At 48.1% G+C, this 26,551-nt stretch overlaps 1 protein-coding gene across 1 annotated transcript in view; it reads left to right on the top strand.

The window, feature by feature from the left end:
- The window catches only part of CRY2 (cryptochrome circadian regulator 2), a 499,904-nt gene that overhangs the window by 23,899 nt on the left and 449,454 nt on the right, over window positions 1-26,551 (top strand). The window lies entirely within an intron of this gene.

Raw genomic sequence — 26,551 nt, 5'->3', positions numbered from 1 at the left:
TTGTTTTTTAGTCACTATCCCTTGCTTTCGCTGGAGATTGACATGGCTCGGTTTAGACTTTGGTATTACAGAGTGTAAACTTCTGGGGTGATGTGACCTTGCTTAACTGATGTCGGAGGTCAATCCATATTTATTTCATGGCTCAGCCGTTTGATTAGTTGGTCACCAGATGTCAGGCACTTAGTTGTTTGTGACAGCTGAGTACCCAATTTCTGAATCCATTGTTCATCCTATAAAAAGATACCTGTTCATAAACCTAAACTCAGGGCGGGGTCCAAGTGGAGGCAGAGGGCCTTGCTTAACATACTGCAGCTGGAAACATCACCATTTACATATGTCCTGTTCTGACAGAGGTGATGCACTGTTCTTCCTGACACCTTGCATGAAACTTTGCAAAGCTTGCATAACTTGGGACTATGAAGTCACTCATCGCACCTGGTATATTTCTTTTGGTCCCCAGGTAGTGAAGGAATACCTACCTGTCATGCAGAGGAGGGAATCTGCTTGATATCTTACCCGAAAAAGGGGTATGCTGACAGTCAGTCAGTGGAGCTAGTCAAAGGAGGCAGGGTCGCACACTGCCTGGCATACCACCACAGATTTTTCCCAGGTGCATTCTGAGAAATGCAGTGTAAAATAACAGTCACTTTAAAGTACTTAAAAGTATTGCAGCCCCCCAGAAATGGGCAAGAGTCTGGGGAGATTGGAATAAATTCAGAGGGAATATTTCTGAACCACCAGAATTAGATAATGTACAAAGGTCGGATTAGAGATGTTGGAGGACAGGGGGTGGGGGCGGTGGGAGAGACTGTTGCCGGAAGTTCGCTGGAGTTGTGTCCACGTAATGCTTTCATACAGATAAAAATGTATTGGTGTGGCCAGGATACCGAGCTGTACAGATCATGTGAATTGTTGATGCCCTATGTTTTTAATCATAATAAAAATAATTTCAACAAAAAAAAAAGTATTGCAGTGACTCCTCATTAGAGCTGTGTGTCTGATAGGCCCCTGCGCTATGGGCGTGGTACCTAACCTTTAAAGATTGTGAGCAGCATTTCCAAACACCACCAGACCGTTGTGTTACTTTCTGTTGGTGAAGGACAGCAAGCTAGAGACATTTGCCCAGAGATGAACAGGCATCGCCAACAGTGACAAACACTGCAGGACTTGTTATTAGTAAAGCTTATGTGGTTTGTATGTTGAAACAATGGTAAATGTGTTCTGTGCCTCTTAGTTTTCTTTTTTAAAATACGATGCTCCATATCAAACCACAGGAAAGATTGGCTGCAAACCTGTCTTACTGTGATGGGAGCTACTGTGCGTTGGATGGCAGAGATTCTCGGGTGAAAGAAGAGCCATTTTGCGAAGGTTCCCAGTCTCTCAGTAGGTTACCGAAGGCAGCTTGCAGGATTGACCCTAAGTGGGACTTTTTCCAGCATTGAATCTTAACTGCATGTTCTGCTATCACCTTCGCTGAAAATGTTGAATTCGAGCATCGGGATGTCTGGCCAAAGCCCTGAATACTTGACACTAACGGGGTCATTTCCTCTAGTATAAAAATGAGACGCAGAGTGTGCCCAGCTCTGATAATGGCTGAATGTACGAGTTGGATTGGACATTGGGGTGCCGTTCGTGGAAGGAGTTGGACATTGATTTTAATGATGAGCTTTTAAACGGAGGGGTCTATCCAAGGCAGAGCAGCGGAGGAGTCGCCTGAAATCCTTGCTGGAGGCTGTCACCTGAGGAAGTGAGTGTAAAGCGGGACTGCGAGGACCAGCAGCCCCGTGCCTGAACACAGCTGTGTCCTCTTCCCGTACTCCCGCCCTCCCGCCCTGACGCTATAACACTCCTCACGGCCCCCGCTTCGCGGGACGCGTGCGGGCGCGCGCCGGGCGAAGCCCGGGCCAAGGGCGGGCCCGTCTGAGCCCGTCCGAGAACGCCAGAGAACGGAACGGGACCCCTCTCTAACACCTGCTGCTTGTAACTTTGGGAGCCTGGTAAGTGCAAGCCTATTACAGCTCCTTTGTAACTTAGAGAGATTTTGTTTTAAAACGTGGTGACCGGATGACAAAAATGGATAAAACGCAGAAAAGGGATGGTCCTATCTTGCATTCGACTGGGGGTGCCCTAATGGGAACATTGGACAATTTCTTGGTGAGAGTGCAGACAGTCCTTGCTAAGGATATCGAACTAACGGAGAAAAGACTTTCATTAGACATTCTCTGCGACAAGAGGTCTTCTTTGGGGAGTATGGTCAATTCAAAATCACCTCCCTGTGGTCAGCCCGTAAGGTTGGATTCTTCGAGCCCAGTATCGCCCGTGTTGGAAGAACAAACCAACGAGCCAATGATATGCCTTACGTCTTTCATTGAAATACCGGACGATAATGTTGATAATGCTAATATGGGTAATGGGGTCTCCATTTCAGAACCTTTGCTAGGTGTAAAAACTCGCTCAACCAGCAACCTAAATGCGGCTTCCGGCAAGCAACAACCAGCCACCACCCTGAAAAAAAACTGTAGGGGTAACCAAAAGAAAGCCGCTGGGAAGATAATTAATACCAAGGCTGGTCAATCCCTAGCCCCAGCTCCACCGAAGGTTTTTGCCTCACACCCCAAACCCCAAACAACTGATGTAAGGTCACATCCATCACCATTGTTGGGGATGGCGGATGTGGAAGTAACTGATACTGTACCTTTTTGGGCTAAAATTGAAAGTATTCTTAAGAAATTATGTGATCCCATCTACGAAAGATTAGGCTCTATTGAGAGTAGACTTGTGTGTATGGAACTCTCACTCGCATCGGGGAATTCTCGGGGTGGCAAACAACACCAGAGCTCGTCAAAACAGCATTCTGGTATAACAGGCCAACGGATTGTGACCAAATCTACAGTCAGTAATTTGACTAACTCCACATTAGATAATCGGCCTATCCCCCATGAGCCTGACCAGACCCCAGCAGTAGACATTAGGATAGCAGATGAACATCTCTCCCCACACCCGATATCAGCCAGCCCTAGGGATAGTAGAGAAGTAACTGGCAGGCAGTTTCCAACCATTCAGTCCGGAGCACAGGCCTCTTCAGGCCTAATTGATTTACATCTACCCCCTGAAGCTGCCCCCTATGTGGTGATTTTAACTGGGGTTCCCAGCCTGGCGAAGGGGGCAAGGGAATCCTATTGGGATTTGAAGAACAAATGCACTCATTGGCTTAATGCCAAACGACCACTGCCGGCCCAGATGAGTGCTGAGATCTTATATGCAAGGCGTGTAAACTGGGTGGGCAGAAATACAAAATCATCTAAGGGGGATTGTGTGGTTGTTAATTTTAGGGATAGGCGGTGTGTGGAATACATTTGTTCCTGGCCCCAAAACGCTTCCGCTTCTTCCTCTGTGATAAGCACAATGCCACTGTCTTACTTTTATGTATCCAAGCCACAGTTTACAGGTGGGAATACATGCAGGGGCCCCTTGACTAACGGAACCTTTTTTGAGGATATAAGATCGATTAATAGATTCGATGTACTCTCTGGGTTAGCGGACTGTGACTGACTGTTTAGTGGTAGTATACACTCTAACGTTGCCATACAATGTGTATCCTTAATATCATCAGGCACATGTGGTAAAACAAATGTGCTCTTAATGCCAGATGAGGGTACGTGTGATAGCGATCCGCCTAATGGTAGGGATGTTAATACATCCCTTGTACAAGTAAACATGATTGGGACTAGTGTACAAGGCATGCATGTTGAATGTCAGAAGGAAATCTTAGGCATTAACTCCAGGCCTTGTCTTGGTCAAGATATAGTCCCTTCTCCTATACCAATTACAGGGAGTATGGAAGGGGGATCCAATTCTGCAAGCCACGTATTGTTTTTATCTTGGAACGTGGCGGGTATAAACTCTAAGCTAGCATCTCCCCTTTGGGTGGATTTTATCAGTAAGCATGACATCTGTCTTTTTCAAGAGACATGGTCAGTGGATCCGGTGTTCATGCTGGGATATTTGAACTATTTTGCTCCGGCGGTGAAAATGCCCAGGGGACGGGCATCAGGAGGCCTGATCATCTGGGTTAAAAAGAATTTGGAATGTAAATTTCAAATTATCCAAACACAGAACCCCGATATATTGGGAATTAGGCTGACCAGTCCGCAAAACCTTAAAATTGACATTTTCAATGTATATGCAAGGGGCTTACCAGGTGGGAAAAAATCTGAGGTGATATCTGCATTAAACACCATTGTAGAATCTAGCCCCTTTGATGTGCTCCCACTTATCGCTGGAGACTTTAACACGACCTTCGAGCCACTTGGGTCTCAAGACATGCTCCTGACAGAGGAAGAGGATGCAAAATGGGGTGTCCCACAGCTTGAGGCGAAGACTGTCAGCAAATGGACTGAGGCGGCCCTGTACCTGAAAGGGTTCTGCCTGGGTAACCAGCTGAGGGCAGCCAATGGCAGAACCAAATCAGATAGGATGTGTAAAAAAACGTATAGCAATGGCACAAGGGCAAGCAATATAGATTACCTCTTAGTCCATTTGAGGATGTGGCATATGTTAGTGGATATGGTGGTTGAGACACGGATTGAAAGCGATCATAATCCCCTAATAGCTGCGTTTGATTTGAGAATGGGAGCTAGCAAAGATCAAATACCCGATAAGAATGGTCCAGCGGTAGTTCTATCAAATAACGAACGCCACCTTAAATGGCGCCACGTAGCAGTACACCCAGACCTGTTGGATAGCATAGAGTCCCACGTTGAAGAGGCACTGTCGTCAATTACGGCAGTAGGTAATTTAGGACAACTCCCAGTAACATTTGAGGAAATCCATGGGAAGTTAGTTGGAAAACTAAAATCTTGTTTTTGCAAACCCCCCGTAGTGCTGAAAGCCCAAAGAAGTAAGCAGGAGGGTTGGTATAACGCCTCCTGTAAACATGCTCGCACCGAGCTGGGACTTGCTTTAACATCAAAAGATCCGAGCAAGATTAAATTTGCTCGTAATATTCATAAAAAAGCCCTATGGAAAGCAAAAAAGGAGTGGAACGAAAGTGAGTGGCAAGACTTAAAAGCAGCATGTGCTCATAAAGACCAGAAAAAATTCTGGAACATTTTTAAATGGAAAAAGGGCGAAATAGTTGACAGCCCTCAAAATCATGTACCACAGAGCTCTTGGGTAGATTTTTTTAAGTCTCAATATTCGATAGGCCCTGTGGAAGCTAGCGAGTCTTCTCAGGTAAGGCCTTTTTATGATACTCCTGTGTTTAGTGTCGGGGATGTTGACATTGCGCTCGACAAGGTGACTCCGGGTCGTGCACCCGGCATGGACTGTATCCCGGCCGACGTTTTTTTGTACAAAAGAGAGAGGTGGTTATTATATATTATGCACCTAGCAAATGCTATTGCACAGGGAATGCCGATCCCGTACTCTTGGAAAGGTGCGGAAATCGTCCCAATATATAAAAAAGGAGATAAATCGTTGGCTTGCAACTATAGACCCATTAGCCTGATAGATGCTTTACAAAAGATTTTGGGCAGGCTGGTCTTGGGCAAAATCCAGACCTGGATGGAATCAGGTAACGTGCTGAGTCCATTGCAGGCGGGGTTTCGCCCTAAAACCAGCACTATAGACCAGGTATTTAGGTTTATTGTCCTCTATTGGAGGACAGTGGTCCTGGAAAAAGGGGTTTTGTATGCCGTGTTCGTCGACCTGCGGGCGGCCTTCGACTTGGTCCCACGTGGCAAGCTGTGGCAAGTGCTGGAGGGTTTGGGGATGGCTCCGGAGTTGTTGGCATTAGTCGTCCGCCTACATGAGGGCAATTTTGCTCGGGTCCGGTGGGGAAGGCAGGGCGAGGTTACGGAGTCTTTCCCCGTGGAGCGAGGAGTGCGGCAAGGCTGTGTCTTGGCACCGACCTTGTTCTCACTCTTCGTGAACGGGGTGGCCGAGTTCCTCTCCAGGGTCCCCTCAGATGCTCCAGCAATGGCCGGTACCCGCATTCCTGTCCTTATGTTCGCGGACGACACTCTGCTGATTTCGAAAACCCCGAGTGGCCTACAGCTGACCCTCCGGCGCTTTGAAGAATTCTGCTTGCTACGTGGTTTGGAGATTAATGTCTCCAAGACCAAGTTTATGGTTTTAAATGGCCCGAACCCGTGTAGATCGTACAAACCCTTTAGTGGCGTAATTCTAATGAACGGCTCCCCCCTGGAACAGGTGGACGCCTTTACCTATTTGGGAGTAACATTACAGAAAAATATGTACTGGAAAAGCCAAATAGACTCCTCTATTCTGAAGTTTAAACAGCGGACAGGTTTCCTTCTAAAAAGGTTCAAAACCTCGCAGACCCAGCCAATAGCCCCACTCCTTGAGGTTTATACGATGAAGGTACGCAGCTCATCCTTATATGGTTCTGAGCTATGGGGATATGGAAGTAACCCAAAGCGATTGATCGCCATGGAGAGTGAGTTCATAAGGAAAGTTGTTGGCGTACCGCAAAGTACTCCTTTGTTACCCCTTTTTTGGGACTTAGGTTTGAAAACCATACAAGACACTGCCAATCTGCGACCATTGCTTTATTGGCGCAGGATCTGGTCAACTGAGGAGCTAAAGCATTATGCGTTGGGCCTAAAAGAAATAATGGAGAAAGATCACTTTCATAGAATAGACTGGTTGAGGTCCATTAAGGTGTTGCTATACAGACTGGGTTGGAGCAACCTTTGGGACGATCCCCTAAATGCTGTTTTCCCCTCAAAGGAAATTGTTAAAACCAGATACTGGGAATTTATCGCCATCGAATCTGCTGCAAAGGGGTGTACTTCCCAGCTAACAGCTAGATACCTAGAGATCAAGGTTTATCCCAGTCAGGAACGTTATTGGGATTTGATAGAAGCACCAACTGATCGCAAACTTTATTTTCAGTTTAGGTTAGGCACTCTCCCTATTACTTCATTTACATCAAAATGGACAAAAGGGTCCTCGGACAAATGTCCAAAATGTAGGGACAAGATCGAATCTATGAGCCACTTTGTTTTCTTTTGTCCCCTTTATGAGCTCCCACGGAAAAAATGGGTTTTACCTGTCTGTCGCCTCTTAGGCACCCGAAGATATGTCGAGGCATTAAGAATCTTGTGTTCTGACCCAAGCCCACTAATTGCAATTGCAATGGCAAAGTACATAAAGTGGGCCTGGCTAATACGCTCTAGGCAGACAAATATCAATAGTGCCAATTTAGTAGCGCTGATTTGAAGTCATGTATAATGTATCTTTTACCTTTTAATTTCGGATTTATCTGTTTAATTTAAATTAAACTAGGAAGTTTTTCTTTACTAACTGCTTCACTAGATATTATTGTTGTTTACCTAAATTGTTGTTTAGTACAGGTGTAAGTCCGAAAATCATGTGTTTATGGAAATATGTTATGTCTTAACTTATGTTTTAGCTTGTGTATGAAGTTTGGCAAATGTATGATACTTTCATGACTTAATTGTCGAATAAAGTTTATTAAATCGACAAACACTGCAGGACTTGTTATTAGTAAAGCTTATGTGGTTTGTATGTTGAAACAATGGCAAATGTGTTCTGTGCCTCTTAGTTTTCTTTTTTAAAATACGATGCTCCATATCAAACCACAGGAAAGATTGGCTGCAAACCTGTCTTACTGTGATGGGAGCTACTGTGCGTTGGATGGCAGAGATTCTCGGGTGAAAGAAGAGCCATTTTGCGAAGGTTCCCAGTCTCTCAGTAGGTTACCGAAGGCAGCTTGCAGGATTGACCCTAAGTGGGACTTTTTCCAGCATTGAATCTTAACTGCATGTTCTGCTATCACCTTCGCTGAAAATGTTGAATTCGAGCATCGGGATGTCTGGCCAAAGCCCTGAATACTTGACACTAACGGGGTCATTTCCTCTAGTATAAAAATGAGACGCAGAGTGTGCCCAGCTCTGATAATGGCTGAATGTACGAGTTGGATTGGACAATATCTTTATACTCAGCACTGAAGGAATTAGCGGGGTCTGAATGAGTACTTCTGAAATTCGTCACGATAGAGTTCCAATCATTAGACTCTTTGGATAGTTCTCCGTTCTCCTGGAGAATGGAAGTGAATCCTTGTCCTTGTATGTTTGAGTTTAACGTCAGAGGCATATATAGATGTATTAATGTATTCTTTCAAAAATCATTCTAATAGACTATCATGTTTAACAAGTCAGCGTGGTACTTTTCAAGTCTTTGTTTCCTGCCTGATGCTTTCTATGAAACACCTTCATATTTTCTTCTTTTCAGCTCCATTTATTTTCAGGAAATATTTATTTCCATTTTAGGTGGAAGTCGATGATTTTATGACATTCTGATTTTTGTTTAATATTGCTTTTTTGGGACGCAGACCAAAGGCCAGAAGTACAAACTTTTGGAATTGCGATTTTCTAATTGCAATTCTTACCGAATCGCAATTAATAAATCACAATTCTTAATGTACACAATAAGTGTATATAAAATAGTAATTCCTAATGGGTTCCCAAATCGACCTACCTCATGAAGAATAATGAGGAAGGTCGCAATTTGTGACCCATTACAAATCCCAGTCATCACAGGTATGGTGCCCTGCTAAGATCAGCAGACCCCTATGTCTGTGGTTGCTTTTTAATAAAGCAAACTTCTTTTTTTAGGGCTCGCGCCCTGCGTTGCACGGCGCTCGTGCAGGTCGAGAGTCCTTTTGTCCGGGGTTCTGAAACGGACCCTGGAAATGTACACGCTCGTGCGTGTGTTTTTAGTTTTGTGGCCTGCTATTGGCCTTTGCCTGCATGTCAGTTCTTAAAATAGCACACAATAGGCCAAAGGCGGCCATATTGCTCCGCCCATGGCCTATTGGTGTCTATTACGCGCATTCCTGCCATATGGTTTCAATTATCGTGCCCAGACACGGGCGCGATAATTGAAACCATATGTCGCGCGCGCACCACTCGCGGCTTTGTTTTCAAAAGCGATCGCTTTCAGTTTCGCAATCGCTTTGTTTTATTGTGGCCAGCTGTAGCTCTCCATTGATGGGGCTGCGGGAGTCTCTCCTCAACATATTAGTGACCTATTGGCTCATTTTCTATGCTTTTCCTGGGTCGTATGGCCGTGAAATCATCACGCCTACTCGTGTGTTTTTAAAAATTGATCTTATTCAATGACGCGGATGTTCACGTTACATTGTTGTCGGTTATTTTGCCGTATGAGACCCGTCTAGTTTTTGACTTATCAGTAGGTGTGCCCTTTATATGGGCTAACATTTTGTTTGCACACACCATTTCATGCACTGCGGCGCGCCTTTACTGTTCTTTACATATTGCGTACTACATGGACCACTCCTCATGGATAGAATGCTTGCCACTCACGAATTACGCCACTGGGCCTCAAACATATTTAAAGATGGCGGTCTCTTAACCTTCATCACATCACTTACCGGTCTGCTCTCTATATTCTTCTCGAGCCGCATGGCCGTGACATTATCACGCTTACTCGCGTGTATTCAAAACCGATCCGATGGCGCGGGTGTTCGTGTCACATTACTGACGGTTATTATGCCGTATGAGACCTGCTTGTAACTATAGAGGTAAACCATCTGAGAGAGGACCCGGCTGATGCACCATCCCTGGCAGGCGAAAAAAAAAAACACACTCCTCTTCGCGGATGACACCATTCTGATCTCCAAGTCCCCCTCAGGCCTCCAAAAGCTCCTGAATCGCTTTAGTGCGTTTTGCACCGATAGAGGTCTTACCATCAATACCTCAAAAACAAAGCTTATGGCTTTATCACCTTCTACCAGATTTAGGAACAATCTTTTGCTTAATGGTGAGCCTTTGGAGCTGGTAGAATCCTTCGATTATCTGGGCATTAGGGTTAATAGTCGGATGAGTTGGAAAGACCACTTGGCCAAAATGTTGCTAAATTATAAAAGAGTTTCAGGTGCGGTTTTGAGAGAACACCGGGAGTCCATGAGCAAGCCCGTGGCACCGATTCTCGCAATTTATGAGGGCCAAGTATTACCATCCGCACTATACGGCTCTGAATTATGGGGATTCGAGAACACACAGGAGCTAGTCATGTCCGAAAACAAGTTCTTGAGGGACCTGGTTGCCCTTCCCGCTTCTACCCCGTTAATCCCTCTACGGTTAGACATGGGCAGGCGCCCTTTTAAAGATCTAGTGCGCCTGCGCCCACTACTCTTTTGGGTTCGTCTGCGAAGGACCAGGGAGCTTCAAAAGTATGCAGCTGCTTTAGATGAACTCATTTAGCATAATACAGGAAATAGGATTAAGTGGTTGAGCAATCTGAGGCAGCTGGTTGTTCGATTGGGTCTGAGCGAAGCATGGAAGAGCCAAACACCACCACCTAAGCTATTGATAAAGCAGTTGTACTGGGATTGGGTTCAGAAGGAGACCTATTGTAGTTGTGTTGGGGGCTCCCTAACTGAGTGGTTCATGTCATTTAAATGGACAAAAAGATTTGAACCGTTCTTGGATTTTATAGAGAAACCCCTGGACAGAGCACTTTATTTAAAGGTTAGGTTTGGGACCCTCCCAGTGAACGATTTTACCTTGGGGTGGAAAAAACAGGGTGGCCAATCGAACTCTTGTCCAGGTTGCGCAGCCCCTACTGAGTCCGTGGCGCATTTCTTTTTTGCCTGCCCAGCTTAGAGGGTAGCTAGGAGGATATGGCTAAAACCATTATGTAAGGGGCTGGGCGTTAGATGTCATAAAATGGCCCTGAGGATTCTCTGCACTGATACGACTTCCATTGCTATGGTGTGCGGAGTAGCTAAATATTTGGGCAGTGTATGGTTGTCACGCATGAGGCGTATTAAAGCCTTCTCCCACCCCATTTAATTGTTAGAAGGTTTTGGAAGGAGGCCTCCTTGAGATTTGACAGTGTTCCTCTCGTATTGCTTATTAAATTAGTAATTGTGAAATAGGAGTTGTGTTTGTACTTTAGGATTGGTGGGTTCTTGTTTTTATATTTCATTGTATTGTAAATTGTACACTTTTATGATGAATTCTTTTTATCGAATAAATACACATATGGTAAACACTTGCCATATCAGGAGGCGTGCCTTTCATACGGGAAAATACTCAGTTTGCAAGCACTTTTGCCTGCGCTGCAGCACGCCTTCTGTTTCTTTTTATATCACGTGCTACATAGACCACCCATCATGGATAGTACGCTTATTACTCACGGTGGCAGATCTTTTCTAATTAGCAAGCCATGCTCTGCATCTAGATTGACCTTTGGCTTTGCCTACCGGCTTACCGGTTCTCAATGCCTTTCAGGTAAGGGCAGTATTCTAAGGGGGGCTAAAGTGCTGTCCCCTTTTAACGAGTGGCTGCGACCCTTTCTACCCAGACTGCGAGATTGGATGTGGTGGGGCATCCTGGTTTGTAGTGTTGGGGTGGGGGGCTTTTTTGCTCTCCTTTGGGAACAGGTAACTACAGACCCCCCACATCCCCAGCTCCTCCTATTAAAGTGGTTATAGCAATACATGCGCAGAAAAGCCCGTGTCTGCAAAACCGACCAGGTGTACAGTACAGTGAGTCGGTCCCAAGCAAGCTGTAGCACTGAACAGTTGTTTCCGCTGCACTAAAAGGTGGTTTCATTACTTCCCGGGAGTGACACTTGTGTGCAGTGTGCACTACAGTAATGCCGTCCTTTCTCACAAATAATGTATCGGTTGCAGAGCATGGGAGGGGATCCCCCTTTTATCACGGACAGCATTTCATCTATGAGCATTCATCGACATACACATCTCACACCAGGCTCCGATATATTTTAGTCTATATATTTACATGTACTTATGGATGAATTAGCTACGGACAGGTGACGTGTGTGTACCTTGGGCTCTGGTCGCTTCACAGAACGAGTGACGAAGGTGGCGCAGTTTCAGAGGACAGGTAACATATCAAAGTGGAGCCCCTCACCTGAGACTCCTGCGGGGCGGCGGATCAGACATCTCCTCGGGAGGGCTCTGCTCAGATCGTCGTACACACCAGGGGCTCTTCTATGCGCGTCCTAATCAGCAGGGATATAGACATCCGAGGGGGCGTGGCCACATCCGTAGGGGTCAGACACCCAAGGCACTCGAGACTTGTGCTGCAGGGGAGAGACGCTGAATAGCCCTGAGACCTCACCTAAGGCAGACAGACACCCAAGGCACTATAGACCTCTACTGCAGGGGTCAGATGCCGAATAACCCCGAGACCTTAACCTTAAGGGGCAGACACCCAGGAGTTGAGACCACAGCTGTAGCGACCAGATGCTGAGGGAACAAGAGACATCGGGCGGTGGTTAGTGTTGCAGTCAGCGTTCTAGCGGTTATCGCTAGAATGCGTAGTTTACGTGTATTATACGCACGCCACGCCGTGGCGTGCGCTAGTATAAAAATAAATGGGCGTGCCCTGCAAAAGCAGTCACGCCGACACCATCAATGCGTGTGGGCTCCAGTCATTAGCGCGGCGATAATTAGCGCCCGAGGCCCGCTGCGCACCACGTAACAATGGCGACGAGGGCGGTCTGAACCCGCCGTGCATTCGGATTGCCAGCTGTTCGCTGCTCTACTCGCGTCGGCCCCGCGACCGGCACCCCGCCGATCCATCTGCCTGCTCGGACCCATTTCAACGCGGCTCTGAGTGACGGTGAGCGCACGTGTGCACAAATCACAGCACCCAGCGGTTGCGGACGAAAATTCCCGCCTAGGCTGCCGTTTTCCGTGACTTTCAAAGACACTCTCCTCTGTGGCCTGTACAGTTGAAGCTCCTGTCCCAGGATCGGCCCCCCCCCCTGAGTGTGCTGTACTTTTGGAGCTCATGTCCCAGGATCAGCCTCATTGAGTGTGCTGCGCGTGTGCCTCGTTGCTCCCTACTAAGTCGCACCCAGTGGTCCAGCCTTCCAAGTCTTGGTGCCCTTCAGTCTTGGTGCAGCCATGGGTGACGATGCCCGCCCTGCGCCAGCAGTCCCCTTTCACCCACCGACAGGTGTCCTGCCACCGTTCAGCGAGACAGCTGACCCCGCCACAGCCGCCCCACGCTGGCAGACGTGGATTGGCCGGCTCAACAATTACTTCACGGGATCCAGAGAGACTGATGGCACTGTGAAGCGCTCCCTCCTGCTTCACTATGCTGGTGAGGAGGTATACACACTCTTCAAGCACCTTCCCAACACGGGAAATGCGGACAACTATGACGCCGCCGTCGCAGCGCTCAACGCGCATTTTGACCCCCAAATGAATCCTGATTTCGAACACTTCAAACTGCGACAAGCACGGCAGAAGGAGGGGGAGTCAGTGGATGCGTTCCACGCCCGACTGAGAGTACTCGCGGACACACACCTCGCAGGGGACAGGGCAAAAGAGGAGATCAGAGCGCAACTGATATGCGGTATCCGAAGCAAGAAACTGCGGAGCCTCATCCTCCGCCAACCGAACATCCCGTTGGCTGACATCCTGGTGCTTGCACGGTCCCACGACCTGTCCGATGCCCATGCGGAAGAAATGGAGCAAGCAATCACGCGGAACTCGGGGCCAGGCGTGTCCATCAAGGTGGAACGCACCGACGCAGTAAGGACACAGGAGAGGCCGCACCGACAGGCGCCCAGAAGGCCAGCACAAGCTCAGTGTGGGTACTGCGGATACGACGAACATTCAGGTAAACCCTGCCCAGCGAAGGGGAAAACGTGCACGCACTGTGGCACCCTAAACCACTTTGCCTCTGTATGCCGGAAGCGCTCTACGAGGACCGACCACCGATGGAAAAGGCCAGCAAGGAACATGGTGAGGCAACTTTCCCAGCTGTCCCTGGCATCCCACGAGGACGCACGCCGCAGGCCAACGCAGGCGCTGCGTGAAGAAGACTCTGACTCAGACGACGAAGGGGCGACGTACCTAGTCTCGTTCACGAGAGCACTCAAAAGCACAAGGAGGCCACAACCCCGATGTGACATTATGGTAGCAGGGTCAAAGGTGGACGCAGTAATTGATACTGGCGCGTCAGTCACCGTCATGGGAGTGCAGCAGTACAACCGCCTCAGGCCGAGACCCGAACTCAAGACGTCGAAAGCCCGAATTTATGCCTATGGGAGCGATGTGCCCCTACCACTACTAGGGAAGATGAAGGTACCCGTGAGCACAGGGGATGCGGAGGTGACAATCGACATCCACATCATCAATCAGGAAGCGGACACGCTCCTAAGCGGTCACGCAGCCGAGGACCTAGGGCTACTGGCGTTCCTCCGGAAAGTTCAAGACACCCAGACAGCCAACCTACTGGACCAGTTCCCGGAGCTATTCACCGGTCTAGGGAGTATCAAGGGCCCACCAGTCAAGCTCCACATTGACCGCGCCGTTGCGCCCACGGCGCTCAAACACAGACGAATCCCGTTCCACCTACGCCCCCTGGTAGAAGAAGAGCTCAAGAAACTGGAGGAGCAGGGAGTCATTGAGACTCTCACCGGGTCCACACCCTGGGTGTCCCCCATGGTTATAGCTGAGAAGCCCCGTCAGCCAGGCAAAATCAGGGTGTGCATCGACATGAGGCTGCCCAACAAGGCCATCAAAAGGGAACGGCACATCACGCCTACCATGGACGATATTATAGCCGACCTCAATGGAGCCCGTTGGTTTTCGAAGTTGGACTTAAACACTGGCTACCACCAATTGACCCTAGCCAAAGAGAGTAGATACATCACAACGTTCAGCACTCATCTAGGATTGCGAAGGTATCGGCGGCTCAACTTCGGGATCTCGTCGGCCGCAGAGATTTTTCAAAACACCATCCGGGACATCCTGCAAGGCCTGCCCGGAGTCATGAATGTGAGTGATGATATCCTGATACACTCCACAACTGTAGACGAGCACTACCGGCGGGTCCGAGCCACGCTAACACGACTCAAAGAGCACGGAGTCACACTCCACAAAGACAAGTGCCAACTCTTCCAACAACGCATCGAGTTCTTCGGCTACACGTTCACGAGCAACGGCATCCAAGTCGATCCAAGAAAGTCCCTAGCCATCAAGAATGCCCCCGCACCAGCGTCCGCCTCAGAGGTTCGCAGCTTCTTAGGTATGGCTACATACTGCGGACGGTTCATCCCGAACCTGGCAACGATTGCCGAGCCGCTCAGACACCTCACCAAGAATGATGTCCAATGGCGGTGGGGACCGCGCGAAGACCAAGCATTCCAAGCCATCAAGACGGCGCTCCTCGACCAGACCACACTGGTCTACTTCGACCCGGCCAGGAAAACTGAGCTGCTCGTCGATGCCAGCCCGGTAGGGCTAGGAGCAGTGCTCACACAGGAGCTGGAGCCGGGGCAATGGGCGACGCTGGCATACGCGAGCAAGGCGCTCACACCAACCGAGCAGAGATACTCCCAGATTGAGAGGGAAGCACTGGCCATAAAGTGGGGCTGTCGACACTTCCATCTATACGTCTGCGGACACCCATTCACAGTCGTGACGGACCACCAGCCTCTAGTGCCCCTTTTCAAAGGGACAGCACCACACCCACCCCCGCGAATCGAGCAATGGGCCATTGGGCTGCAGCAATACGAGATGGACATCACATATCGGCCAGGCGCCAAGAACCCAGCTGACTTCCTGTCCAGACATCCGGACAAAGAGGAACACAGCCCCGCCAGAAATGAGGAGGAAGAGGATGCCGAAGCACACCTCGATCTCTTAGCCGCTCTGACGTGCCCCCAAGTGCTGACACTCCAGGAGATCAGGCAGGCAATGGAACAAGACACAGTAATAACACGGACCCGGGAAGCTATCCAACGAGGGTCGTGGGCAAACTTCTTGCAATCAGCCAACACGTGGACGGAGGACGAACGCAAAGACTTACAACAAATCTGGCGAGTGCGGAACGAACTCAGCGCGACGAGAGAAGGAATTGTCCTGCGAGGAGCCAGGATTGTTATACCAACAGCGCTACGCCACCAACCACCATCCTCGCCCACAAAGGGCATCAGGGGACCGTCATGGACAGCTTCTCCAAATACCCCCTGGTGGAAGCATTGCCATCCACGGCGTTCACGTTCGTAGAGCCAGCCCTCGAGAAGATATTCAGCATGTTTGGGCGTCCCTCCGAGCTGAAGAGTGACAATGGACCACCGTTCCAAGGCCACAAATTTCGGGACTTTCTCGCACGCAAGGGCATTCGGCATCGGCGGATCACCCCTCAGTGGCCCCAAGCCAATGGCGAAGTTGAACGGTTCATGCGAACATTAAATAAAGTCATACGGATAGCCAGCGTTGAACACCAAGATCCGGAGCGAGAGATCCAACGGTTCCTAGGAGAGTACCCGAGCACACCCCATTGCACCACCAAGCAAGCACCGTGGGCCCTCATGCTCAACGGAGTTCGCCAGGACGGACTCCCCACGGCCCCAGGGTGGACCCCACCACTTTTCCAAGAGGAACAGACTATCCAGCGGAGGGCACACCGCAATCAGCAAGTGAGCCAGTCCCGAGGCAGCAGGAACCGCACCGTCCGGCTGGGAGACAGTGTGCTCATCAGAAATCGCAGGCCCGGAGGGAAATTCAGACCACGGTACGAGCCGAGGAACTGGGTAGTGGAACGAATACGGGGAACAATGGTCACGGCCCGGCGTGGAGCAGAGTCGGCCACGCGCAACATCTCGTGGTTCAAGCGCATTCCCGCCGCAACTGAAAGCTGTAGTGACCACGACAGAGAAGCCGAAGAGGACACAGTGGTCCCCGGAACTGCAGCCGAACCCCAGCTAACCCAGGCTAGCCCTGAGCCAGCACCCAGGCCAGAATCTCCCGGCCCCGGGACCCCTGAGGCCAGTGATGGTTGCCCTGAAGATCCTAACACCCGGGCGACCGCCAGGTATGGACTGAGGGGAACCCCCCCCCGAGCAGCCGCCTCAAAGACTTTGTGTGCCAAGTAAGTGAGTGACTGTTAAGCTCAATGGCGGTGTTTCGTCATCCAAGTTGGAGAGGGTTGTTGCAGTCAGCGTTCTAGCGGTTATCGCTAGAACGCGTAGTTTACGTGTATTATGCGCACGCCACGGCGTGGCGTGCGCCAGTATAAAAATAAATGGGCGTGCCCTGCAGAGGCAGTCACGCCGACACCATCAATGCGTGTGGGCTCCAGTCATTAGCGCGGCGATAATTAGCGCCCGAGGCCCGCTGCGCACCACGTAACAGTTAGATGAAGAACGAGCGAGAGCCTAGGGGTCAGACACGCAGGACCGTCAGCTTCTAGTACTAAAGTACCCAAGGGGATAGGAAACAGACACCTAAAGAGTCTAACACTTCAGCGATAGAGGGGTCAGAGTCCCAGGGAGCCCAGACCTCAGCTTGAGCTGCCCGCTATAGTAGTAAGACACCCAAGGGGTATCTAGACAGAATCTGAGCCTTCAGCGGGTACGGAGTCAGACATCCAGGGAGCCCATACCTCAGCCCTAGGTGTCTGACACCCCGGCCTCCCGAGCCACCCGCTATAGTGCTAAGAAACTCTAGGGGTATACAGACAGACTCCAAAAGAGCCTGACGCTTCAGTGGTAGAGGGTCAGTCACCCTGGGTGCCCAGACTTCCGTCTTAGGTGTCAGACAGCCCCGGAGCTCGAGCCGCCCTCTGTTGTTCTAAGACACCCACGGGGTATAGAGAGAGACACCCAAAGGGCCTGGCTCTTCGGGGGTAGGAGGGTCAGACACCCTGGGAGCACGGACTTCAGTCCTAGGTGTCAGACAGCCCCGGAGCTCGAGCCGTCAGCTGTAATGCAAAGACACCCACAGGGTATAGACGGTCAGGCTCCCTGTAGCTCGAAGGAGTCCCAACCGTCAGCCACCGGTCCCAGCGCTGCTCTCCGGCTCCCTCGGGAGGAGCTGTATTTAAATGCTCGGCGCTGATCCTCTACACAAACACACTCGAGGGACATGGAGCCGCGCCAAGCTGCGGGCTCTGTATCCTGCACACAGGTATGCTGAGGATCACAGGTGGATGGGGAGGGGGGGCAAGGGGGGGAGGGTGAAGGAAGAAGAGGAGGGGGCAGAGGGGGGAGACGAGACCGGAACATTTCACGTGCATAATTTAACAGGGCCGGAACTCTGAATACATATGATCTAAACTGGCCTGGGGCAGTGCACACATGCATGAGTTTAATCAGACTAGAACATTGCACGTGTACGAGCTTGTGAGAGTAGGTATGAGATAACCGGGACTGGAACATTTCACATGTATGATCTATTCAGATTGAAACACTGCAAACGAATAAACTATGCAGATTAAAACGCTGCACATATATGAGCTAGTTTATTTTGTTCTGATAGCTGGACGTTGTAGGAGCAAGCATATCTTCAGTCATTGGTTTTAGCACTGAAAATGTGCAGTGTGTTAAAAGTTAGACAATTTATGGATCATCTATATAGTTATTGAGAAATTACCCAAATCTTTCTCTTAGAAGATGAAAAATAGTTAGCTATATAAATTATCTTCCAGGTTTTCCAGTTGTATTTGCAGACGCGGGATAACTTCATAGCTGGGAATCGTAAAAGCTTTACTCTGAGGGCTGCCTGGTTTGGGGAGGGACTAGTGATGCAAGCGCAGGCCAAAGGCACATAACTGGGCAACGTCAAGAAGCAAGATGGATGTTCTGGGTCATCAATTTCAGTTCTAGATCTAAAGATTTCTTCAACTGACATCACTACTTACCCTCAGGCTCCCAAGAACTACACTGTAATAATCCAAAATTGTTTGCCTCCCTTGCTGCATCAGGAACTCCGACAGTGATAGGGCAGGTTATAGGTTAATTTTCAGTATTTTTAAGAGTTTCAGATCCAAGGACTTCATTATCAAGAAGGGCAGATTGTTTCTGCATTGTGGCCCTACTGTTTGCATATCCCTTCGTCTCACTGCCCACAATAAATTATTTTCAGAAGACCGAACACATCCAAGGCTGGCCTACTAAGATATCAATAGGTAGGGTGCAGTACCACATATGACCAAAAGAGGTCCTCATTTGGACACATATGGTACTGTACCATGCAACATGGCTAGGTAAAAAAACATTGGCATTTATAATGCCAATTACTACAACTTTGTAGACATGCAGGGACATCTAGGAGCAGCTTGTGGTACTGCACCGAGACATGCAGTGCAGGTGCCTTGCTTACTAGGGACCTCTAGGAGCAGCTTGCGGTACTGCACGCACTGAGACATGCAGTGCTGGGGCCTTGCTCACTAGCAACCTCTAGGAGCAGCTTGCAGTGCTGGTGCCTTGCTCACTAGCGACCTCTAGGAGCAGCTTGCAATACTGCACTGAGACATACAATTCTGTTTCCTGGCTCACTACCCAAGCATTTGCAATGCACTGGGTCTTGCATTACTGAAAGTATGAGCTATTGATGTTGCATTATTATTTGCAACACCAATACCGCAAACTTTAATAATGCGAGACCTATTGCATTGCAAATGCGTGTTGTTTTTTTGTTTTAAATGCAGCCTGTTTAAAAACAGGTTGCGTTTATAAGTTAAAAAAGAAAACTTTGAATGTTCATTTTTAGGTCTCGCTGAGCCCAGCTCATGCGCTGGCTTGGAGAGACATTTTGTATGTGAGTTTTCAAACTGCTGCTGGCTGGCCTAGCGCTTGCGTTCACGCGATCGTGCACACGCGAACCGCCAGCCTTCAGCAGCACTTTGAAAACTGGTGCTTTAGTGCGTCATCGCGATCGTGATCACTTTCGCTTTCAGAGCGCTCGCGATGACTCGCTTTTACGGCCGCGCAGCGTTACTTTTACTGCCGCGCGGCCAATGCTTGTTGTCATTCCGGCTGCGAACCCTGGTGTGCAGCAGTGCGCCCCGGCGGCCATGTTGTTTCATGGACTTGAGAAAGTCTACATTATTTTCTGCAAACTCCCACCCACCCTCTTTTATAATAAGGCCTGCCTTCCTCCTTCTCACAGGTGACACAGACGCAGCTTCTAAACTCATTTAAGCTCCCGCGTACGGTTACGTGTTCGGGTTAATTCTTCAATGCACTAACTCTCTCTTTATGGAGGCTCATGTTATAGCCACATTCAATGACCATGTGCGTGGGAACCCGCGGGTGGGCGCTTTTAAACTATGATGTATTGACTGAGCTTGTCTTCGCCATTCACGTGGATAATTAGAATGGAGCTACAAATTCATGTGCATATATTTGGGAACCATCTTTCGTCGAGCAGTTTTTCCTCTTCACTGTATGGGGTTAGGGTGAGACCATAGGATTTCATGCTATTCATCAACTGGCTGTTTCATAGTCATCACTCTGTGTGCAATCAGACGTTTTTAATGTTACACATTTTAACATTCATTGCTTGCCAATGTGGTCTTTTGTGTTGAAACACTAGAGCATGGCATTTTAATGTCTTAAATCACCAGACGTGACGCCTGCCATATAAGTTTGTTGCCGTTGAAGGGGGAGAGATGAAATGCTTCAGCCAGCTCCGGGCGGCCAATGTCGCTGCGCAGCTCGCAGGGTCCCGTGTAACGAGTGATTTTCCTCCAGAGCGAGGACGAATGATTAACACTTCACAACCACGACCAGGTGTCACAAATACATTAAACCAAGAAAACGATACACTTAGGCAGTCTTATTGTAAATAGCAAACACGTGGCGAACCCTTCCCCTGTGCTGTGCGTGCACCAGCACTACATTATAACCGTAGGGAGCGCGACACGCAGAATTGTGATGCCACTTAACTTCCCAGAAAACCCATGCCAATGACTTGACTAGCAAGGCCAAGGGCAGGCCCTTCACGAAATCCACTTTACGTTGCACAGTGTGCCTGAGTCGATGTCATTAATGTGAATTTGGCAAGGGCTCCTGCGGCTGGCTATTCTAGGCGCTTGCAGACAGCAGTTGAGATTAGGAAGGGTAAAGTTAGTCACACTGTGGTGCAACCAAGAATTGCCCTTGATCTTGGCGGGGGGAATAGTTGGGGGCTGCTGCCCCCCTATCAATGCAGTGAGTCTAACTACCCCGCGAGCATCGAGTGCTCGCACCCTAGGTTTAAAGTGATATCCTCGGTCCTACACTTTCTAATGCAGCGCTGGCAGAGAAACGGCGCGCTGGCGCTTATTTATTTGCAGTTCTATATAGCGCGAGCGCGACCGGAAGATATTAGAGCGTCTTACACAAGCACCAATTACATTACACAAGGACACATTCATTTTGGTAGGCACGGGGAGAGTAAGTGATTTGCCCAGAATCGCAGGATGTTGAGCCGAGACTCAAACCTGGTTTTCCAGCTCCAAGGTCAGCAGCTCTGGCCGTTAGGCCACACATTTAAAAACTCCCGTGCTTCTTGGTCATACAAGCTCCTCCTCCATGTCTCAAATAAAAACTGTTTAATGTAATCTGGTAAATAATACTTAGGGGTGCGCTAAATGCCTCTCGATATAACCCGCGATGGCTGTTCATTTCCTCGCTTCCTCTCCCCCCCGTTGTATAACTCAATTAAGTTGCTTTCCCACATTTTTGCATAAACCTCATAAGAGTATCACAGATGACACTACCGAAAGCAAATATAGAAGAATATTTTTAGGACCAAATCAAGCAAATAGCATTCATGAGTAACCTTTAAACCCCCCTCCCCCCACTGAATATAGTTTGACATTTTTCGGTTATTTACGCTTCTCCGTCACACAACTGCATGTTAAACAGCACCTCACTTTGAACCTTCCCATCCCCTTGCGGTTTTTACAAGTTCCGCCACCCAGCTGACGTCATAGCTAAAAGGGATGAGTTTGGTGTAATCAGTGAACGCCCACAAGCGACTTGGTAGACGGGAGAGAATGATCCACCTCCACTTAAAAGTCACTTTGAAACTGCCCTTCCCCTTCCGGTTTTTACAAGTTCCGCCTGTAGTAACCCATTTATATTTTGTTTTAGCGTCCACTCCGAAGTAAGCTGTGCATGTTAAAAACTCAGTGACACCAAAACCTTTGTCCCGCCCTACAAATGTATCAATATCGTATCCTTGCCATATTAACGGTTAATAAATCACCCCCTGCGATTAGTTGATAGACCAATCCTGACCGCTTTTAGTAATCTTGATGGCCGCACATGAGATTGGTAAACTTTTCTTGTTTCTTCTACAGGTGATCTGTCACCTGTTCGCCTCTGCAGGCTGTGCTTAATTTAAACAGGTGGTTGCAGGTGGGCATTCACTGGCACTTATTTGTTGGCCCTAGGACTTAGTTTTCATTATCAGACTTTGATATAGCATAAGACAAAGATAGAAACTGGGGATGAGAAAACAATGACAAAGAGAGAAAGTAGGGAACCTACAAGAGTAAGATAAAGGCACATAAAGTGTATGATTGTAGAATAAGGAGGCATGGGGTGGAAGCAAGGCAAAACTGCTCTGGTATTCGGCAATGTGGCAGCAAATTCTACAGTAGATCATTTTGAGCTTTAATTCACATTAGGGAGAACCGAGTGCATTTTTTCTCTGTTTATTATAATGCATACATGCCAACAATTTGAATGTTCCAAAAGGGAGATTTTGGAGAAAAAGAAATCCTGGTAATTGATTTTCTCTATTGACTTAAATTGAAGAGGAGGAGATTTTAAGCAGGAGACACATAATGGCATAGCCAATAGGTCTCGCCTTTGGGACCTTATAAGTGTTTAGCCATGCAACAGTTGATGTTGTTGCACCAAGGATATTGTGCTGGATAATTAAACACTTATGAGGTCCCAAAGGCGAGACGTATTGGCTATGCCAATGCTTGTTTAAGAGTAGGCAGTGGTCCATGGGACCACCGCCTGCCCTTCAAAAACCTTTTTTTACATTCCGAATGGTCCTTTTCTTTTGCAAATGGGTAAACACCTCCTTTGAGGTATCTGTAAAATATGAATGTTTTGCAACTCGGATTCGGTCGCAAACAATAATGCATACCACTGCGATTCAGTATTTGCATGGGGCGTCCTAAACACACCCCTTCCAAATACCGAATTGTTAACACACATTGCAATTCGGTAACGTGTTACTGAATTGCTATTTGTGCTTTTGTATATTTAAAAAACTATTTTTGGGGTCGCAGGTGGCCCGATTCTGCGACCACAAAAATGCTTTGTTCATATGGCCTCAAGTCCCCAAGTTCATTATCCCTTTCTCTCAGATCCATGTTGTGATACTAGAGAGGATTTCCATTGGTCCAAAAGTTTAATAGGCATGTTTTTCCAGCGTGTTGCTGCATATTTTCCATTCTGTATTTCTCGCTCCTGAAATGGTTTGTGTGGGCACTGTCAATCTCCTTCTTGCATCATGTCTCTTAAGGTCGAGCTGGTGTCTGGTTTGAAAAGACTTATCAGCTTTCCAAAAAGTCACATTAAGCTCAAAGCCCACAAATTCCTTACTGTTGTGTTTATCCTTACCCGGAGCATATCCTGTTTACTTGAGTACTTCCACTGCTCACTTTTAAGAAACTACTTTTTAGGTCTCACCTGATCCAGTGCATGGGCTGGTCTGGCCGAGACATTTAGTGTACGGGTTTTGAAAGTGCTGCCACACGGCCTAGCGCTTGCGTTCACACGAGCAGCCGGCAGCTTTCAGGGCCCGAGGCACCATCTGAAGCTTTCACTTTTGCGTCGCGCGGCCAATGCTTGTTTTCCAAGCTTTGGCCGCGCGCTCACACAGCTCCCGCTTCTACCCCTCCCCCACCACATATGGCGTCTCGCGCGCGGGCCAATGCTTGTTTGAGCATTACACTACGTTCCCCATGTGCTGGCTGTCCTTATTCTCTCCACTCCATTTATCGAGTAAGGCAAAAGTTTTGCTAGTGGCTTTATGCGCGTTGTCACTTGTGTGTACCTCCTCCACTCGGGTTGGTTTTTACACGGTTAACTTATTTACATTCATGCTGTTGCGTCTTTTCTCTTACTCTGGCATTACACTCCCTATTCTTCTCTTCTAGTAAGTTACTAATTGTGCAGTTGGATGTAGGCGCACTGTTACTCTTCTTTACTTCCTCCATTCGGATTAGTGACGCGCTCTACCCGCCCATTACTATGTAGATTACTCTTTCTCTCCCAAGTTTGCGCTTCAAATTTATCTTTTTTTTTCTTCAGTCTAATATGGCTCATTATACTCATTAAGCTTTCCTATCGATCCCCTGCCACTTTGTTTTTGTTACCTTTTTCCCATATTTACATGCTTTCTGTCCTTTGGGATAATGCCTTCATTAATTCACTGCCGCAGATAGGTGTGATTGGTCGTGATTTACTCACGGTGTCTCTTTCATCTGTATAATTGCACGTTGGAGAGTGTTTGTGTAGTAGCTTTTCAGAAAGAAGAAAATCTAACAAGTGCGCGTATGGGGGGAGCTTTGTTAACAGAGGCACGGCTGGTCTCTTTATGTTCAAGAGGAGACTGCCATCTTGTTTAACTCTGATGTGAGCAAGGCAGGTCGCACAGATGGCGAGGAAGAGAGGAATAAGTCTAGCACATAGGAGAGGGCTAATATCATAAACTGGGTCATTACGGTGCACCGAAGCCTATAGAAAGATCGGAGGTGCGCCCAACGCTCCAAATCGGCCCGAGCGAAACCGAAACTTTAAGCTGGGTGCCACCATCTTTGTAACACACAACAACAGCGATAAATGGCGAACAGACAAAGCTAAGCAAGGGACAACGCGCCCACCAACCATAACATGTGAAGGGTGACATACCGCTAACACCGAACGGAGAGAACAACGTAAACCTCTCAGGTACAAAGGAGTCAAAGTAAAACCTTTAGCCCGCTCCGCCCCACAGGCTCTACTCGTGCCAGTCTACAGTGTTATCTAGGCATACCACCCCACCGGCTAAAGCCCAGTGTAATATCGGCAGGGGAACGCAGCCCAAGGATTCTAGGAGAGACCCAGGTCGCAGCCAAGGAGAGCACAGATCATACCCAGAGCGAAGGATCAATACACCACAGAACCATAGCACCAAAAGAACTGCAATACAGCCTAACCCAGCGGGAGGCATAACGTGGAATAACCAGATCATACAGAGCAGCTCAGCAAACTTATAACTAGCGTACAGCCTACATACACAAACCAAGGGGCCACAAGCGCCACTCAGAGCACAACACCAATCGGAGAGTCAAAAACAGAGAGCAGAATCGAAAAAGGTAACGACACTCACAACCAAAAATAACCCATAAGAGAACCGATCATAGAGCGGAAGGTCAGAGGAAAGCTCACCCTACAACAGGAGAAGAGGGGACGAGCGACGATGGCTGGTAACGATGGGAAACCCACGCAACAAGCAAAAAAAAAAGAGTGAGAATCTGGATTCCCCGATCAAACAAAAACAAAACATTAATAGCACGTTAGACATGATCTTAAAAAAATTGGCAGACGTGCATGATCTAGCGAAATCGACCAAACAAACCACAGATGCTATCCAACTGGAACTGGCTGCAGTTAGGGCAGGCATACACGCAGCAAATAATAGACTAGCGGAAGTAGAGCAGAGGGTAAGCGACGTGGAAGATAAAGAACTAAAATCCAACAAAGCTCTGCAAGAACTCTCAAAAACAACAGTAATACTACTAAAACAAACAGCGGAGCTGGACGATCGCAACAGAAGGGGGAACATCAGGATTCTAGGCATAGCAGAAGGTGAAGAAGAGGAAAACGGTTCTTGCATGGCCTTTCTACAGGATATAATACCTAAACTCACCAACCTGAAGTTCGATGTGCCTCTGGAGATAGACTAAGCCTACAGAGTTCCGGCCTACAGACCAACAAACATGATTTCGCCATGGCCCATTATATGCAAACCATTGAGACTCCAACATACGGAAGCCCTATTTGCTTTGGCCAGGAAAAAACAGAACTTGATGTGGAATGGTCAAAAAATAATCCTTACTCAGGACTACTCGAAACACACGATGGACATAAGAAAACGGTTGCTTGTACAAAGAGAAAAGCTGAGAAAGGAAAACATCCTCTTCTCCTTCATAGGCCCAACGAAATTTAAAATCACAGACAGGGGCAGAATGCACATTTTCGAGGACCCCAATGATCTAACCAACTACCTACGAGGGCCGCCTACACAAGAAATGGAACTGTCGCAAACAAACGTGAACAAGAGAAGAGCATCACCAGAACTGGGAGAGAACTTATGAGACTACTTTCACCTTTTTAAAAGTGTACATAAATATATATATTCGAACATCTACCTCATCGTCAACATCTACCTCAATCTGAGTATTCTATCTAATCAATCTGCTACCTCAATAACCATAGGCCGGGATTTTGACCTTTCAAGAAGGTCAGTGAACTGGGAGCTGATATGCATTTGGAAGGAACAACCCCGCGAACTCACCGACGCAGTCTCACGCTTTTTCTCTTTTTAAAGTTTAGTAGCGAGAAGAAAGAGAAATAATATCCTTCTATTTTTAACTCAATGTTATAGCACAAATTTGCAGCCAATGATGTTGCTAATAGAGTAATTAAGATGCAAGTAACTTGTGGCGCGTAGGTGATAAGAATTATACTAATAACACCCCTGGGGAAATGG

The sequence above is a fragment of the Triturus cristatus genome, chromosome 3_1 (genome assembly GCF_964204655.1).
Source record: "Triturus cristatus chromosome 3_1, aTriCri1.1, whole genome shotgun sequence".
Classification (NCBI taxonomy): domain Eukaryota; kingdom Metazoa; phylum Chordata; class Amphibia; order Caudata; family Salamandridae; genus Triturus; species Triturus cristatus.
Note: the sequence above shows the minus strand (reverse complement) of the source record. Positions and strands in the feature narration are given on the sequence as shown.